The sequence below is a fragment of the Cebus imitator genome, unplaced genomic scaffold, assembly GCF_001604975.1.
Source record: "Cebus imitator isolate Cc_AM_T3 unplaced genomic scaffold, Cebus_imitator-1.0 Scaffold39, whole genome shotgun sequence".
In the NCBI taxonomy this organism is placed as follows: Eukaryota; Metazoa; Chordata; class Mammalia; order Primates; family Cebidae; genus Cebus; species Cebus imitator.
This window is the reverse complement of record NW_016107354.1, coordinates 6,798,245-6,815,371: the sequence shown is the minus strand read 5'-3', so window position 1 is coordinate 6,815,371 and position 17,127 is coordinate 6,798,245. Positions and strand designations below refer to the sequence as shown.

At 43.7% G+C, this 17,127-nt stretch overlaps 1 protein-coding gene across 7 annotated transcripts in view; it reads left to right on the top strand.

The window, feature by feature from the left end:
- The window catches only part of PLEKHA7 (pleckstrin homology domain containing A7), a 241,056-nt gene that overhangs the window by 68,203 nt on the left and 155,726 nt on the right, over positions 1 to 17,127 (top strand). The gene's annotated exons all lie outside the window — the stretch shown is intronic.

Here is a 17,127-nt window from a genome sequence, read left to right as displayed (position 1 = left end):
CTTGTTAAAAATGCAGATTTCAGGGCCACATGCAGACTTATTAAACCAAAATTTCTGAGAGTTTGCAATTTTAAGTCACACCTCTCCCTCCCCATCTTATTCACTTCAAAATCTGAGAACTCCTGGTTTAATGGACAATAAGCCAACCTTATAAATGCATTTCAACTGCTGAGCATCTAGAGTCTTCTAAAGGAGGCCTGGGAGGTGAGCAGCATGCTGTGCCACCCCTTCCCACCTGCAGGGGAGATGGGGCTTAGGTAGAAGGTGTGCCTTCTGTGTAGTGGTGAATGGGGGAGGAGCACAAAGGAGGCAGATGGGGGTTTACATTGAAAAACAGATGGATAGAGCTTGCTGAATAGGGATGGGGAGGGAGTAAAGAGAGTGGGAGTTGGGCAGCTTTCTGGGAGGAGGAGCCAACACCAGCAAGGCTTAGAGGTGAGAAATCCAGTTTTCGGAATGACAAGCGTTCTCGGTTGGCTGGATGGACCGGCACACAGGGAAGCAAAAGAAGAAAGATTCACATCTTAAATGGCTGAATGCTATGCTGAGGAGTGATGATGTCCTGCTCCAGGGATGATGCTGAGGAGGCTGGAGAGGCATCTCTGTAGACCTGAAACCCACAGGACCTGTGTTGAGGATGCCCCGGGAGCGGGGAAGTGGGCCAGGGCTTCACAGAGGCAGCTATGGGAATCCTGGAGCTCATGATCAAGTTCTGCTAAAGTATTTCCAACCACGTTGGATGTGAGCAAAGAGATGCTTGCTTCAAGCATCTGTGCTGTTCATCTTCTCCAGCTCCTGTGAACTTGCTGGAGAAGCTGAGGGGTGTCTGTGTGTATGTGTTCCTCCTTCACTCTGTGTGTGCGTGTGGGTGCAAGTATATGTGTGTGTGCATATATGTGTGAACACATGCATTTGTGCAGATACCATCTTACCTGTCTTTCTTTCTTCCTTGTCATTACTATAGCCTTACTTCTTGGTGTGAGAGAAATGGAAGGTGCAGGACGTTCTGATACAGTCAGGTGTGTGTGTGCTCCACTGACAAATACAAATTGTATGTGTTTATTGTGTATAGCATGATGTTTTGATAGATGTATATGCTGTGGAATGGCTACATTATTTAATGCATATAATATCTTGCATACTTATTTTTTGTGGTGTGAACACTTAAAAATCTATCGGCAATTTTTGAGTATACAATATATTGTTATTCATAGTACTCACCATGAGGTATAATAGATCTCTTGAACTTATTTTTTCTGCCTAACTAAAATTATGTATCCTTCAACCAACATCTCCCAACCCCTCCATCTCCTGTTTCAAATGACAGGACTTTTTTCTTTTTAAAGGCAGAGTAGTGTTCCATTGTGTATATATATGCACGTTTTCTTTTCTTTTTTTTTTTTGAGGTGGAGTCTTACTCTGTAGCCCAAGCTAGAGTACAGTGGCGTGATCTCATCTCACTATAACCTCCACCTCCAGAGCACAAGCCATTCTTGTGCCTCAGACTCCTGAGTAGCTGGGACTACAGGGACGCGCCACCAAGCCGGGCTAATTTTTTGTATTTTAGTAGTGACAGGGTTTCACCATGTTGCCCAGGGCGATCTCAAACTCCTGAACTCAGGCAATCTACCCGCCTTGGCCTCCCAAAGTGCTGGGATTACAGGCCTGAGCCACCGTGCCCGGCCATGTTTGCTTTTCTTTTTTTCTTTGTCTTTTCTTTGTTGCTTTTTTATTTTAAAGAAGGTGTCTCACTCTCTTGCCCAGGCTGGAGTGCAGTGGTGTGCTCTCAGCTCACCACAACCTCCACTTTATGGGTTCAAGCCATTCTCCTGCCTCAGCCTTCTGAGCAGCTGAGATTGCAGGACCCCTGTCCCTTATGCCTGACTATTTTTTGTATTTTTAGTAGAGATGGGGTTTCACCATATTGGGCAAGCTGATCTTGAACTCCTGACCTCAGGTGATCTGCCCACCTTGTCCTTCCAAAGTGCGGGGATGGCAGGTGTGAGCCACCACATCTGGCCTCTATTTTGAATTTTTTGAGGATCCTCCATACCATTTTCCATAACGGCTGTATGAATTTACATTCCCACCAACAGTGTTCAGGCTTCCCTTTTCTCCACATCCTCACCAACACTTGCCTTTCATCTTTTTGATAATGGCTTCCTAATGTGTGAGGTGATACTTTAAGGTGTGATTGTACAACTCAGTAGCTGAGAAGACAGTACCCTAGTCAGTGGTCACCAAAAGTGCTTAAAAATGCCAGGTCCTGTGGGGCCCAGGCCTCTGTATTCTTTGTAGGTTCCCAAGGGGTGCTGACGCAGCTGCATTTTGGAACCAGCAGCCCAGATGACCCAATCACTTTACCCTTTCACCCGGGGATTAGGGGCCTGCAAACTCCGAAGTTGGAATGAGCGTTTTTAAACTTGAAAGTGTCTCCTTCTTATTCCACTTTGATCAGTGGAGAGGAAAATACCTTATGGAGCAGAATGGTGGCTGAGGGAGTGTTTCCCCCAGTTCGTCTCTGTGGGGGAGGGTGTATTGCTGGAGCCCGAGTCTAACAGAGTCTAACAGAAAGCTCATTAAGACCCACAGCAAGTTGAGGCCTGTCAGTAATGAGTACTTTTATGCTGTTTTCTACAGAAATTTTGCTTCAAAAACCTAGAGCCTTCAAATATCCTGATTTGCCATTCTAATTAGGCACTGAAGGAGGGCTTTGTGGGCAGGTTTGTGGCATCCTTTCTGCATACTGATTTTGCAAGCCTCTTGGGAAACACTTAAAGTAAAATTCTTTGAACACATCAAAAAAGTCAGCATAAACAAACTAAAATCCCTGTGATTCCCAAACCCTAAAAATATTCCGTGCCCAATTTCAAAGTCCCCCCTTCCCCTCCACTTTAAGGTTCGTATAATCCTGCCTGGTGACAGGGAATGAGGAAGGAGGTTTTCGCACTTTCTAGGAGAGGTCCCAGGGTTGGGGGTTCTGGTGGGTGGGGTGTCCAGTCCTCTCTCGGGCAGGTTATCCAGTGTCTAGATTGTTTGGGAGAAGGCATGGGAGGAAGGCCAGAAGCCTCAGCCTCAGGCGGGCTGGACATGGACTGGCATGGACGCCATCTCCCCTGGCTCGAGTTGCTCACCTAGACCTCTAGCAGGAAGAACCTGGGAGCTAGAAGCAGAAGCACCCAGATGGAAAAAGATCATGGGTGGTGCCACAGCAGGCTCCTGCTGCCCCCGTGAGGAGAGGTGGGGAAAGTGAGTAGCTTCCCACTAAGTGAGGAGGAAACCACAGTGGAGGGATTCTCACCCGTTTGTGTCTGTGGCTCCCTTGAGAGCAGGCTGGGATTTTGAGGCTGGGAATGTATTATTCCTTAAAAGCAAAGCAAAGAGCACCAGTTACCTAAATGGGAAGGCAGAGCAGCAGTGTCCTTTGAGGCCAGAGAGTGAAAGTATGAGACTTTATAGGATTTTTGTTCTTAATCAGGTCCCTAGCTGGCCCACAGTCCTGCCCTTTCTTGGGCCCAGATCTGTGATGCTTTTGAAACTGCCATTTAATATGGCATTACCGCCTCCCAGCATTGGGACTCCTTTCCTTCAGATCTGCGAAGGACCTTCTAACTACTCCCTTCCTTCGTGTCTTCTCGCTCCCCTCACCTCCAGAGAGTGCCGTATAGTCCTGGATCAAAGTTTTTATCCTGCCCCTGCTTAGAAACTTTATGGAGCTTCTACTTACCTGGCTGATAAAGTCCAGTGATCTAGCCCTTACTCTCTGCCCTTCAGGCTTGCATCCATCTGTTGATCTGTCCATCATCCCTTACCAACCACTAAGTGCCTGGGTGCAGAAATACATATGACAGAAAGAGGTACTGTCCTTAAGAACTCCCGGTCTTTTGGGGAAGGCAGACAACAGTCAATTACAGGGGTTGTGCGATCACAGAGGAGGGGCACCTGTGTGAAGGGTGGGCCGCATCGGTGAGTAGTCATCCACAGTAAACACATTATTACTGGTTAGTAGAATACACTTGATGCCAGAAAGAAACCAGTGTTAGTATTAGGAAGAATAATGATAATGAAGCTTTTGTATTATATATATCTTCAAATTAAGCTTGCTTAAAAATATTAACTCTTTTGGAGCCGGGTGTGGTGGCTCATACCTGTTATCCCCGCACTTTGGGAGACTGGAGTGGGTGGATCACTTGAGGTCGGGAGTTTGAGGCCAGCCTGGCCAACATATTGAAACCCTAACTCTACTAAAAATACAAAAATTTGCCAGGCATGATGGCACGTGGTTGTAATCTCAGCTATTCAGGAGGCTGAGGGAGGAGAATCACTTGAACCTGGGAGGCAGAAGTTGCAGTGAGTGGATATGGCATCACTGTACACCAGCCTGAGTGAAGGAAAAATAAAAAAGATTAACTCTTCTGGGACTTAAAGTTCTTATCTGTAAGTTGGTTAAGCCATAACAACAACATGAACTTCATGTTGTTGTTATGGCTTAACCAGATTGTTCTTAAGAATTAACAATCATTAATGAGATAATGTATATTTGTGAAACATAGTAAACATAGAAAATGCTTAATAAACATTGGATATAAAAATTATTATCAGACATAGAAGAAATTTTCTCTGGGATCCTTGGAGCAAAGTCACTGAAATCACAGAGAAAAACATCTCCAAAAATTTGCTCAGCATAAATTCAACAAGTCTTATTAACCTATCTGTTGTAACGTACCTTACATATGCAGAAAGAATGGCATTAGAGGTCATCCAATTCAGTAAATGAAGTCTCCTGGATGAAAGTAGTGCCCTATTTTTATCAAATGTGGGTTTTTGCACATTGGACTTTTTTTTTTGAGATGGTGTTTCATTCTTTTTACCCAGGCTGGAGTGCAATGGCACGATCTCGGCTCACCGCAACCTCCGCCTCCTGGGTTCAGGCAATTCTCCTGCCTCAACCTCCTGAGTAGCTGGGATTACAGGCACCCGCCACCATGCCCAGCTAATGTTTTGTATTTTTAGTAGAGATGGGGTTTCACCATGTTGACCAGGATGGTCTCGATCTCTTGACCTCATGACCCACCCGCCTCGGCCTCCCAAAGTGCTGGGATTACAGGCTTGAGCCACCGCACCCAGCAGACTTTTGTTTTTTAAAAGGAGAAACACTTTTATTTTATTTGAGTCAGGGTCTCACTCTGTCACCTAGGCTGGAGCACAGTGGCACAATCTGGGCTCACTACAACCTCTGCCTCCTGGGTTTAAGAAATTCTCCTTCCTCAGCCTCCTGAGTAGCTGGAATTACAGGTGCCTGCCACCATACCTGGCTAATTTTTGTATTTTTAGTAGAGTTGGGCTATCACCATGTTGGCCAGACTGGTCTCAAACTCCTGATCTCAGGTGGTTCGCCCGCCTTAGCCTCCCAAAATGCTGGGATTACAGGCATGAGCCACCACACCTGGCTCACTTTAATTCTTTCAAGGTAGTTTGGTACAGTCATTCCCAAAGAGACAACAGTAAAGTCACCTGGGAAATGTCTTAAAAATGCAGATCCTGGGATTCTAACTTTCTTCCCATCCCCTAAACTTCTTCATTATTAGAGCTGGGCAGGGACTGGAAGTCTGTATTTTAAATAAGTGCCTCCAGTGAATTTTGCTTTTATGGCTTACTTTGGGAACCCAAGGACAGCTCCCAGGACTCCGAGGCCAAGCCCTGGGCTTAGTTCCTCCTGGCACTGTCTCTGCCTGCCTGGATGATCTCCTGGTCGCCAAGGTTCTTTATGTCTCAGGTGTGAGTATCTGATGAGATGATGAATGTGAGTACCCATCTCAGCGTGGACTCTGTAAATATAAGGGATTATCAATACTCTTATTTATTTTAGTAATCACTCCTTCCCAGACCCATTTTCTTGCCCAATGACTTAATCAGAGTCACACCAGTATAGCATTTATCTTTTAGGCCTCTGGTTGATTTGACAGAATTTGATGTAAAATAAGGAGTAAGAGGCTGTGCTTTGGCTCAGCAGCAAGTTCTCACTGCTAAAAAGCCTCTGATTCTGCCCTGTCTGTGCATTTTCCTGTATCAGGGGGAGGGAGAGACTGTACAGGCATTTAAATTGGGACTTGAAAGCTTTAGATTTATGCTGTCCCAAAACGTAGCCACTGACCACATGTGGCTATGGAGCAGTTGAAATTCAGCTAGTCTGGGTTGAGATGTGCCGTGAATGTGAAATAAACCCAGATTTCAGAGATTTAGTACTAGAAAAAGAATGTAAAGTATTGTAATAATAAATTTTATACTGATTACATATTGAAAATAATATATTGGGTTAAGTATAATATTAAAATTGATTTCACTGATTTCTTTTTTAAAAACTAGAAGTTTCGAAATTTCATATGCGGCTTGTATTATATTTCAACAGACACTGCTGTTTAGGTGTTAAGTTAGCTTTGGGGGTCAGCTTAAAAAGTTTATGGGGTTTGCTCTGTTTTCAAATTCAAAAGGTAAGTTTTACATTTGAAATGGACATCTAGAACAGTTATTCTGAGTCATTTAACTCAACTTTGAGTGTTAGCATTGTTGTTTATTGTCCCTGGTGGTTTTGTTGAAGTGGGAATTTTATGAAATAGAATCTAAACGGCATTTAGCAGCTTATCTAATATTTTAAAAAACAGCCTCCTATCATCTCTGGGAGGGGCAATAAGAAAATTGCCTAAGTGGAGAAATTGCTTTGCTTAGATTGAATTTTTATTGCAGAGCTGCAAAGCCCAGAAGATAGCAGTTTACAGCGGCCGCAGCAATTCATTTTTAAACTGTGGGCTTGGGATCAAACTGCTATGAAATACCGATGAAAGCACCATTCACAATCTTCCTTATCGTCTTTGGCCTTCTCCCTGGCACTCTGTTTCTTCACTGTCTTCCCCAATGGTGTTTGGGGTACTAGTGTGTGACACACAGCTGGGAACTCACACAGGAAGGCTGAGAAGGGCAGCAACAGCCGAGTTGAAGTAGGTGCTAGTCACTGAGTTTCTCTATAAATGGTGGCAGTCCTGGGAGTTCAGAGCAGTGAACTTGAAAGTGCTAAAGGCCCCCATGTGTATTCTATAGTGGGATTATGAGGAGAGTAGGAGAAACCAGAAAGCAGAATGTCAGGGATGCAGAAGTGGTTGTTAGTAAAAGCCCGGCTGAGGATCAAGTTCCCTGCCATTAGCTGTTGACATGGGCTTCAGTGCATCTCCTGCAGGCCTCAAGCCTTTCTGCTCAGACCTGTTCTAAGGGAATGGATTGGTTCTGTATAGTCAATGAGGCACAAAATCTGACCCCGCCCCCCCCAACTTTGAATTTGAATTCCACTATCACTAGCTATGTGACCTTGGGAACACCACTTGAATGCTCCATGCCTCAGTTTCCTCATCTGTAAAATGGGCATCATAGAACCTGTGGTGAGGGTTAATTGAGCAAATACAGGTAAGGTCCTTAGAAATTACCCACGAGTAAGCACTCTGTAAACATTGGATTTATTCAGGTAGCAATATTTATGCTTCCATGTACCAGGAGCTACACTGGGGCACAGCAGTGAACAAGGCAGCAGAAATCCCTTCGAGAGAGGTGCTTTCAGCAGAGGAGTTCAAGAGGTGTTTGTTGCTTATAATTATTCATGCTTGCGCACTGGCTGAGGGCCTTCACACACAATGCTGCTTTACTTTATGTGTTAGGTTTTGACATAGTCGTCTGTTTTTTTTTAAGGTTTTAATTACAAAACCTTGAGTTTTATTCCTAGCTCACCCACTTCTTCATGGTATGACTTTGGGCAAGCTACAGAAACTCACTGAGGCTTCATTTCCTCATATATAAAAAAGCTAATAAATAATCGAAGGAGAGTGTGAGAATTAAATGTTGTATTAAATGAGATAATGCCTGGAAAGCTCTTAGCATATGCTTGGCTCATAGTAAGTGTTCTGTAAATGTTAACTATTATTGCCATTGCTTCTAGTTCTAGAAATTTTATGAGTCAGTGGTTCTAAATTAAAAATTCACCAGGCTAGCAGAAGGGGAAATTGAATCAAATTCTCCTGTGGTACCCCCTGTATGGGCTAGGTTGTTCATGAGTGCCTTAGAAACAGTCTTCGTTTTCAGGGAAAAACAATAGAGATCCAAGCATTTAATAGAGCAGTCTAAAGATAGATAACAAGTCCCTCTGTCATCACTGGGGCATCCAAGCTGGACGACCGGTTGGCAGGGATGTTATAAAGGGATGGGCCTTGAGCTTGCGGATTGCTTCCAGGTCTGAGATTATGGAGCCTTAGGTCTTTAACATTTGACATCCAGGCCGGGCGTGGTGGCTCACGCTTGTAATCCCAGCACTTTGGGAGGCCGAGGCGGGTGGATCACGAGGTCAAGAGATCGAGACCATCCTGGTCAACAAGGTGAAACCCCGTCTCTACTAAAAATACAAAAATTAGCTGGGCATGGTGGCGCACGCCTGTAGTCCCAGCTACTCGGGAGGCTGAGGCAGGAGAATTGCTTGAACCCAGGAGACGGAGGTTGCGGTGAGCCGAGATCGCGCCATTGCACTCCAGCCTGGGTAACAAGAACGAAACTCCGTCTCAAAAAACAAACAAACAAAAAAAAAACATTTGACATCCTAGGGAGGGGTACCAATATCTGAAGAGCAAAGGGTGACCTCGGGTTTGCCACCTCCTTCACCCAGCCAGTAAGGGAAGCTCACTTTGACATGGCTTCTACTACTTTTCTTCTACTGAGTGTAGTTATTTCTTGGAGGGAAGTGCTAGGATTGAGTTGGAGAAAGATGCACCACATCTTCACTGAATTGTTTATCCAGAGAGTGGGGGGCACCTGGTTCCTGGTGTCACACTCAGCCCTGAAAGTCTTTCCCCAGGGATGGAGTAGATAGAAATGACTTCAGAGCCAAGTGGCTAGGGAGGACTGGGCCTGGGTCTGCAGCCCTGGGGAAGCCACAGGCAGCTTTAATTCAGGGCTCCATCACTCCTCTCCTTTTGTTTGCCACTCTGGACTTACCTATGGGAAGTGAAAAAACAAAGGCACTATGTTGGATTCATTTGTCCTTTAAAAAAAAACAAACAAAAATAGTTATCTTTGTTTTTAAACACTTAGTGGTTATGTCAGGCCGTTTATTTACTTTTAAAGGAACCATTTCTTGAGCATCTTCTAGTGCAAAGCATCTGTTGGCCACCAGAGAGAAAAATAAAAGAGCCCAAGCATGGTGGCTCACACCTGTAATCCCAGCACTTTGGGAGGCTGAGGAGAGCAGATCACCTGAGGTCAGGAGTTCAAGACCAGCCTGGGCACCATGGTGAAATCCCGTCTCTACTAAAAATACAAAAAGATTAGCCAGGCATGGTGGCGCCTGGTTGTAGTCCCTGCTACTCAGGAGGCTGGGGCAGGAAAATGGCTTGAACCCGGGAGGAAGAGGTTGCAGTGAGCCAAGATCGCACCATTGCACTCCAGCCTGGGTGACAGAGCAAGACTCTGTCTCAAAAAGAAAAGAAAAGAAAAGAAAAGAAAAGAGAAGAGAAGAGAAAAGATCTGAGATACTTATCTTCCCTTACCCCAAAATAGTTGCGTTCTTTCGTTTTTTCAAATACCTGCTATGTGCCAGCCACTGTGCTTGGGCTGATACAGGGCTGAGAAGACACAAGTAGTGCTTCTCCCCCTGGGAGTTACAGCCCAGTAGGGGAGGCAGCTCAGTTCCACTGAGCTTGGAATGTTAAAGTTTTGATTGTTTATGAAGAGGGAGACAGACTCACAAGGCTAACCCTTCTTGCCCCAGGCACCAATGGCCCTGGCTTTGGCTTGGCAAATGTGGTACCATTCTCTGAACTGCTGGATTTTGACCCACTTCCTGTGGTGATGTCTGGATTTCATCAGATCTAGGGGTCAATGAAATGCAGCTGGTCAGTTACCTCTGCCCAGGGAGCTCAGGATGAGTCCCCAACTCGTTCACCCCAAACACATTTTCTATGCCAAGGCAGCCTCTCATTCTTCATAATCTTTGCAGCAAACCAGAAATCCTCTGGCTCATTAATAGAAAGAAGGCCTTGATGGGGTGGAGGGGGGTATATGGCCAAGCTAATCGGTCTGGGAGAACATGAGGAGAGAAAAAACGAAAAAAATCAGTGGCCATGAATGAACTACTTTGTGAGTGATAGTATCTGCATAGTTTTATTTATTTATTTATTTATTTAAAGATGGGGTTTCTCCATGATGGCCAGGCTGGTCTTGAACTCCTCACCTCAGGTGATCCACCCACCTTGGCCTCCCAAAGTGCTAGGATTACAGGCGTGAGCCACTGCACCCAGCAGTTTTAAAACTAGAATCTGTGAATCCCCTACACAGTATTTCTTTAACTTTAAGCATTCCTGTCTCATCTCTGCATTTTTGCAATACCCATGTGGTATTTTTCTTTAAATTGACTCAATAAAAATGAAATAAGTAAATTTTAAAAATTTTATATTAGTCTTTATAGTTTTTATCTATGGTGTATAACTATTATTCATTGTACATTTTTTCTTTTTCTTTATTGTTTTTCTTTTGATAAAGAGTCTTCCTTTGTTGTCCAGGCTGGAATACAATGGTGCAATCTCAGCTCACTGCAACCTCTGCCTCCCAGACTCAAGCAATTCTTCTGCCTCAGCCTCCCAAGTAGCTGGGATTTCAGGCTTGTGCCACCACACCTGACTAATTTTTTGTATTTTTAGTAAAGACAGGGTTTTACCATGTTGGCCAGCCTAGTCTTGAACTCTTGGACTCAAGATGATCCATCTGCCTCAGCCTCTCAAAGTGCTGGGACTACAGGAGCGAATCACTGTGCCTGGCCCATAGTAAATTTTCTCAAATGTTCTTCCCACATTGTCAAAGATCTTGGAGCATCCTTAGGTGTTTGCTCCATTCTTGGGAAGATCCTGCCTAGGAAGTTCATCAGTGTTCCTCTAGGAGATCTTTGAATCTTCTAAAATTCAAAATTGTGTTTATTGTCAAAAGTTGTGTTTATGTATTTGTTTCCTGGGAAGACAGTCCAAAGCTTTCATCAAGCAAGGACCAAAAAAGGATAAGAGCCACAGTTTGTGGTTTCTGGAATTGTATCTGAATATTATTTACAAAAATATCATTTTCCCAGGAAGAGGAACATTGTTTTTTACATCCATTACAAGAAATGGATGTTTTATTCCTAAAGCATTCTATTTTTCAATGAGTTGCAGATAAACTGCACATTGAAAAATGGTAATGGCCTCTCCCACATCTCTTTCTCATTTCTTATCTATTCTGTTTTCAGCCTTCCAACATGTGAATGTTAATCGTTGTGGAGGAGGGTGACTATTTTCTGATCCAAAAATCATGATGTATGGTCTGATTAAGGATTTTCATGTATATATTATGCCTTTCAAAGATATAAAGAGAGAACTTCCATTACGCATTTAATGAATTATCTTTATTTAAAAAGCAAAATTGAAAAAAAAGTGAGGAGGGCATCTAAGAATATTGAGAATGTAAGTTCACTGTAAGTATATGAATAGACCAGCAAATGTTTCAGAGAAAAAAATGAGCACAAGGAAAGCTGCTCATTGGGGCATAAATACATGATAAAGGGGCCATGGAAAAAAGCACCATCGTGCTAGATCACACAAGTCAAACAGAATGCACCATTTGTATAAATGCGGATGAAGCCACGTGTCTTTCCCTGCCTCTAGGGTAACACGCCAGGCAGGGGACACAAAGGGCACCCTGTTCATTCTTTCCAGCTCAGCCCCTTAACCGTATGAAGAATATTAGAACGTTTGTGTTTGTCTCCTGCCTCCTTCCTCTGAAGGTCCATGAACATTAGATATACTGATAAAATAGAAATGGGAATTTGAAATCAGGACAAGGGAAAAAGCTAAGAAAGAGGAAAAAGGCAAACCCAGGGGGCCGGGAAGAATATGAAGGCACTCACATTAAGGGTCTATGTTACCGCTGAGCTTCACATTTTACTTCAAGCTTCTTGGCAGCCAAAACGAAAAAGGAGACAGGGTATGCTTTCTGGATTTCACTGTTAGAAAAGAAAAACATCCTAGTTAAGGGGTAGCTAAGTCCTTTCTAGTTTGTTTCTTTAAGTTAAAATTTCTTATAAACAAGGTCCTCTTGGACTTTCTTCTTTGTTTTATTCACCATGTGGCTCCTCAGACTGGGCCAATTTCTCATTTTAGGTGGCCATGATGCAGATGGCCATATACCTCCCCTTTGTAGTGCTTATCATAGATGTACATTCTCATGTGCTTAGATGATTATTTTGAAAGCTTGTTTCTCTACTAGACTACAAACCTCATGAGACTAGGACCATATTGTCCTCAGTGCCCAGCACAATCTTGGCACATGGTACACCATCAATAAATATTTGTTTGAACAAATGAATAAGGCCAAAGTAGCCAGGGATTTTGTGTGATTGATTCTTATAGTGTCTTCACAGAAAATCAAGGCTCCTTCAAGCGTGCAAACTGTCTGTTGCCCAGAGAGCTTGGTGACCATCTCCAAGCTCATTTTACTCCATGGTGCCCTGCGGAGATTGTTAATAATGACTCCAGTGTATTACAGTGTACTCATTATAGGTTCAGTCCTGTAATTGGTACTTGGTACATGTTGCTGATAGTCCTCAAAGATGAGGGAGACTGAGGCTCAGGGGGAGGGAAACAGCTTGCCCAAGGTCACATTGCTGGTTAGAGTTACAGTGAGCTCTGTCTGACTCCAGAAGGCATGCTCTTTCCTTTCTGCCTGCTGTTTCTGAACCGGAGCCACAAGTGTCAGTGTGAGTTATGGGTTCTTATCTCTTGGCAATTAGAACAGCTCAGCAAGGGTATTTCTGGAACAGGCCATTGCTGCTCTCTGACAGCTGCTACATTCCAGCATCTCCCGAGTTTAGGGAAAAGAAAGCCCACACCTGGGGTTGGCAAAGACAGTCTCAGAACTCATTTTCCCAGGTCTCTGCACATGGTAGATGTGTTTATTGCTCTTGTCACACTGTCTCCTGAAGTGCAGACGCACTAAAGTTGAATATTATTTTCATAAAAGCCACTGGAGAGAAACAGAAGAGGCATGATTCAGGTGTCTTCAGGAATATAATTGGATTTGCCCAATGACTGGGAGAGTGGAGGTGGGAAGCGACAACATGCCAGGAGGTACATTTGATAGTGCTTTTGATTCCATATTTGTCAGGCCTGTGTTTTTAATTGCTTTGTCCCTGTTGTCATTATTCTAATAGAGACCTGATTTTTAGAATGGAGCTCATTACCATGTTAAACTTTCTCTGTTCAGCAAGGTTGGCAAATGGGATGTTCTCCTGGCTCAGTGTTGCCACCTACCGTGTACTGTATAGATTGTCAATCTTCAAGATAGTAGAAGGCAGTAAAACACATTTCAAACTGCACCAAGGCATAATTTGATCCGTCTGTTCTTCCACAAGGTTGCAAGTCTTCAGGGTGAACGTTATAAGCATCTGTCATCACTGTGTGTCCTTGGAGTGCCAAGATTACTGGTTTTAGTGAATTCCAGTGATTAAAAAAATGCTAGACAAAAATATCAATTTTCCTTTGCTCCCTTGAGAATGAGCCTCAAAAACATGTGCTGCCTGCACATGGGGATATGAGTAATTGCAACATTCAGGATTATGTAGAGAGACTATCCCTGAAGAAGGCACTTAGGGTGATGTTTGTAAATGTCACAAGGCTTTCAGTTCTATCTTTGGCCTCCTAGTCTCAGTAAATATTTTGGTTCATATCAGTGACCTGGAAAACCTAATAATTTTTATGTCTCCAAAGTTGTGCTTCTAGGCTGCTGGCTATTTCATATTCTTAAGTATGTTTCTGCCTTTAAAAGGACACCAGAGAATAGTATGCCTTTACCTTCTCACACTAGAAAAGGACTGACTTGTTTGATCTACTTTATTTATTTACTTATTTATTTATTCTTTCAGATAGAGTCTCACTCTGTTGCTCAGGCTGGAGAGCAATGGTGTGATGTTGGCTCACTGCAACCGCTGCCTCCAGCTTCAAGCGATTCTTCCACCTCAGCCTCCCGAGTAGCTGGGATTACAGGTGCATACCACCATGTCTGGCTAATTTTTGCATTTTTGTAGAGACAGAGTTTCACCATGTTGGCCAGGCTGGTCTTGAACCCCTGACCTCAGGTGATCTGCTGCCTTGGCCTCCCAAAGTGTTGGGATTACAGGCATGAGCCACTGTACCCAGCGTCACATTCAATCTTTATTTGTGGATAGATTTAGGTTCTTTTTCCCGACTTCCCCGCAGTGTCTTTGACAAGTCTTATTTGGAAGAAGTAGCACAGTTATTGAACTGGTGTCTTATTGTTTCTAGTTTGAATGGTAAGAGCCCCAAAATCACCCATACACATATACTATATTAAGATTTCACCTACTTTCCGCAGAAATTATTGTTTAGACAATTAGGGACAGAAAAATATGAAAAATACAGGTGCTAATTATAACCAGACTTTTTTTTTATAGTAAGATTTCAAAATTTCAAAGTATTTTACATATGAATTAGGATGTTTCTTCCCCTTAACCTCCAATTAATATCTACAGTAAATAACCTTTATTAATTACATGAATCTGAATGTTGAATATCCAGGAATGTGAAGACTGTACACTAAGTATTCATTTATTGCTTTATCCTGTTCCACAGTGGATTTGAGGTAGCTTATGGGAAAAGGATGAAATGTGAATAACAAAATAAAATAATCAGGAACAGTAGGAATATAAATCATATTAGGAGATTAAGCCTAAGGAGACAAGGAGAATGGCAATAGCCTGGTGCTATTTCTGTTTAGCTAAAATGCCAGTTCATTGGACAAGCTGATGTAGCTGTTTTTTTTTCAAAAGCAACTTGGAAGCTACTCTGGGTTTTGGAAAGCTCTGTGTAAACATGGGCTGCTTCATGTTCCTGACATTTCAGCTGAACTTTGAAAATGGCTTTTTTTCCTCCCAACCTCTGCCTGACCCCCAGCACACACCCACTTCGTCTGAGCCAAGGAGGTGTCAATTCTAAAAGTATTTTATCAAGCGAGGTTGGCATTTTTCTGGAAATGCTGTAACCTGGGCGCCAGTGGGGCATTTGGGAAGCTTATTTTGGAAACCCTTTCATTATCATGGCACTCAGGCCCTTGTGAGTGGTTCCAGGACCTCATACCCTGAGGGGCTGCAACAATAGGAAGACCAAAAAAGGAAGTGTTGAAGTGGAAGGGGGCAATGAAGCCCTCTTCTCCCAAGTCGGCAGAAGGCACGATAACCTTTCTTCCACGGCTCCTGTCTCCAGCCTCTCCTCCTGGACCAGAGGGCTTCCTGTTGCCGTCTGGAGGCCTGGTATGCTGGAAGTCATCCTGAAAGAATGCTGCTTAGATAGGCTCCCAGGAAGCTGATTCCGAGGATGGGGCTGGGATGCAGACTTTGCTGGATCCCAGAGAGTCGGCTGGACAGGGTGCTCTCAGCCTTGAAGCAAGTTACTATCTTGTGCCATGATATGGCTCTGCTCTTGCTTGTTACAAGCCACTCAAAGTCTCTAGCTGGGAGAGCCACCTTCTCGATATACCCAGGAAGGATTCATAAGACCATGAGATGCCACAGATTACATCTCCCGCCCTTTCCCATAGCTCACTGCCTTTGTGACTTTTCCTCTTGGGATGTTTAAGTGATGTGCCAAACTAACATGTCCAAAACAGTTCTTGATCAATTTTAACACCTCCTCCCCTTTGACTTGTCCTTCTCTCCCAGGCTTATTCATCTCAGGAAATAGTGCTGGCATCCACTCAGTTGCTCAAACAAAACCCTGGAAGTCTTGTTTTTCTCTTTCCTTCTCTCCTGTCATAAATCCCATCAGTAAGTCCTGTTGGCACTACCACTAACACACTTGGCAAAGCCGAATCCCTCACAGGAGTTTCACTGTTGCCATTTTGGCCAGCCACCATCCTCTTCTGCCTGTATTGCTGCAGCAGTCTCTTTACCTTGTCTCCCTGCTCATCCGCACTTCTTTTCAGAGGCATTGGCATAGCACTGCAGTCAGACTTGCTTTGCATACTGGTTCCTCTACTTTCTGTGATGGGCAAGTTACCTGATCTCTTTATGCCTGGGTTTTGTCATCTGTAAAATTAGGACTATAGTAGTATTCATTTCAGAACGTTTTCATGAAGATGAAAGGAGATCATACATACAGAGTTCTTAGGACAATTCAGAGCACATAGTTGAGCACTGAATAAGTATTAGGTTTTTATTTATTGTCCTTAATCCCCTGGCCATTGTCTACATAGAAGATACAAAAATCTTTTTGAAAAAGAATCAGATTATGCCTCCTTTCTTTTAAACCCTTCAATGGCTTCCTATTGCCTTTGGAAGATAACCCAAATTCCTACTAGGTATTATGAGGCTAACCTGACTCCTCTACTTCATCTTTTTCTACCCTTCCTACTGGTCACTGAGTTCCAGTCTCACTGTGCTTCTTCCTTCCCAGGAATAAACTTAGTTTATTCCCATCTATTCTTGTGCCAGGACTGCTCTTCCCCTAGGCCTCAGCTTAAATGCCACACCTTAGCGAGGTCTTTCCTATTACATACCCTGACCTGACATATCACAGTTTGGTTTCTTCACAGTACACATGGATATCTGAAATACTTTGCTTATTTATTCTCAGTATTTCTGTCCCTCTGTCTCCTCTATCACTACTGCATCTGCTGTACGTACTAGGCATGATTTGTAGAAGGAGTAAAAATAAATGTTATCAGTTGACAGGCAGGGCATGGCGGCTCATGCCTGTAATCCCAGCACTTTGGGAGGCCCAGGCAGGAGGATTATTTGAGTCCAGAAGTTCAAGACCAGCCTGGTCAATATAACAAGGCCCTGTCTCTACCAAAAAAATTGAAAAATTAGCCCAGCGAGGTGGTGTGCACCTGTAGTCCTGGCTACTGGGTGGGGAGGCTGAGGTGGGGGGAATCACCTGAGCCCAGGAGTTGGGGGCTGAGGTGGGAGGATCACCTGAGCCCAGGAGCTGGAAGCTGCAGTGACCTATGGTCATGCCACCACACCCCAGCTTAGGTGACAAAGCAAGATCATGTCTCAAAAAA